Consider the following 2,500-nt stretch of genomic DNA (forward strand, 5'->3'; position numbering starts at 1 on the left):
CTCTCCGGTGTAACACGAAATATTTACTCCACGAAAAATTTACTCCGGAGTAAATATTTCGTACGATATTCTTACTCCGAGTACACTTTTCGTACGAGAAAAGAACTCCCCAAGGCACGAAAAAATTACTCCCTCCACGAAATTTTTACTCCCCATTTTTTTTTACTTCCAGTAAAAATCTCGTTCGCAAAAATGGAATGCGGGCGAAGGGATAATGCCAATAAGTGATCTCGCGCACACGAATGTCGCGCGCTACCCTCCTTCCACCCCTTCCACCACCAAGACTAACAGGGGACAAGGGAGTACAAATTTCGTACACCTGGCATGGGAAGTTAAATTGCTCGTGTTGGGGTGAAGTAATTTATTCGTTATTTATTCGTCAGGGGAGTAACATTTTTGTACGAAATGTTTACTCGGAACTCACCTGTCTTGGGGAGTAATTTTTCCGTGCAATGGGGGAGTGCTTTTTTCGTAAAGGGAGTAACTTTTTCGTACGAAATGTTTACTCCGGAGTAAAAATCTCGTGGGAGTAATTTTCTCGTGTTACACCGGCACTCTCTCTCTCTCACGCCTCTCTCTCTCGTTCCTTATGCTTTGAATTCGTTCGAGCAGCATGCAATAATTCACGCTTGATTGCATTCCAGCTCACTGACCTTCGAGCTACGCTTTTTCCGAATGTCAAAATCCCACGGCTTTTTAGTAGGGGCTTTGGCAAACAATAACTATCGCATTAGTCTTTGCATCCACACATAAAGCGGTCAAATTAACACGCCTGTTACTATTTTGACCAAATGGACATCGTTATATGGGACAAAGACTTTTTATCCCTGGGAAATTTTAGCCATACAATTTTTTAATTTGTATATCATTGACGTTTTCATTCCTACAATATATGTTTGTCACAGGACAAAATCAGGAATATCTGCTTAATATGCCTGTCTGCATTAACTTCACACGCACATACGCACACACACGCACACACACGCGCGCGCGCACTCACACTTACACACACACACACACACACATACACTCACACACACACACACACACACGCGCACTCACACTTACACACACACACACACACACATACACTCACACACACACACACATACACACACACACACACACAAATTGTTCTTTTGGCAAGAAAGTTGTCCACATATTGGACTGGGTGGCCGAGTGGTAACGCACTTGCGCTCGGAAGCGAGAGGTTGCGAGTTCGACCCTGGGTCAGGGCGTTAGCAATTTTCTCCCCCCTTTCCTAACCTAGGTGGTGGGTTCAAGTGCAAGTCTTTCGGATGAGACGAAAAACCGAGGTCCCTTCGTGTACACTACATTGGGATGTGCACGTTAAAGATCCCACGATTGACAAAAGGGTCTTTTCTGGCAAAATTGTATAAGCATAGATAATAATGTCCACCAAAATACCCGTGTGACTTGGAATAATAGGCCGTGAAAAGTAGGATATGCGCCGAAATGGCTGCGATCTGCTGGCACGATGTGAATGCGTGATAAATAAGTCCCTGCGCCTTGAATATGTGCGCAATATAAATTGCATAAAAAAATTAAAAAAATTAGAATAAATCCCTGCGCTTAGAACTGTACCCACGGAATACGCGCGATATAAGCCTCATATTGATTGACTTTGTCTTTGTCTTCCCACACACTTACACATAACACACAGAAAAGAGAACTAAGGTTACCTCCCCTCCTCCTCTGTCTGTCCTTTGACTTCAATGGCTTTTTATCGCTTTTTTCTTAATTGTCTGAGCTTTTTGCTGGAAAGATCTGAGCCCTGATTACATTCAAGTGTTCCAGGGACCACAGAAAATGTTCTCTTTTTCCCCCGTTTGTTGTTTCTTTTTCTTCTTTGTCCTGAAAATATGGAGCGGAAATGATACGGAATCCTGACAGTTTTGAAACCGTCCTCGGTTTTGCCTATGGCTGGTTTTAATGAAGTCTTTTACAGAAAGCTCAAGACCTTTTTTTTTAAATTTTTTTAATTGTGTGGAAATAAATGAAGTGAAAATATCCGAGATGCATAATGATAGGGTTTCTTTTTTGGAGGTGTCTGAGAAGCTGAATGTTAGATTTAACTTTAAAGACGTTCCTGCGCTTTCTAATATTTTAAAGTACAACTACTTCACGTAATATAAGCGTTCACTTGAGTTCGTGTCCCTATTGTTTCTCCTTTTATTATTGTGTCATGTTTAATGGAATAAACCCTTGTTTAACCCGAAGTACAACTGCTGTTTATGGAAGACGTTCGGATGAAGTACGACCCACTTCCCAGTTTGTTAGTTGTAGGCTTGACGGGCGCAGTGGCGTGGTGGTAAGACGTCGGCCTTGTAATCGGGAGGTCGTGAGTTCGAATCCCGGTCGCTGCCGCCTGGTGGGTTAAGACTGGAGATTTTTCCGATCTCCCAGGTCAACTGATGTGCAGACCTGCTATTGACTTAACCCCCTTCGCGTGTACACGCAAGCACAAGACCAAGTGCGC

This window comes from Littorina saxatilis, linkage group LG14, assembly GCF_037325665.1.
Source record: "Littorina saxatilis isolate snail1 linkage group LG14, US_GU_Lsax_2.0, whole genome shotgun sequence".
Lineage (NCBI taxonomy): Eukaryota > Metazoa > Mollusca > Gastropoda > Littorinimorpha > Littorinidae > Littorina > Littorina saxatilis.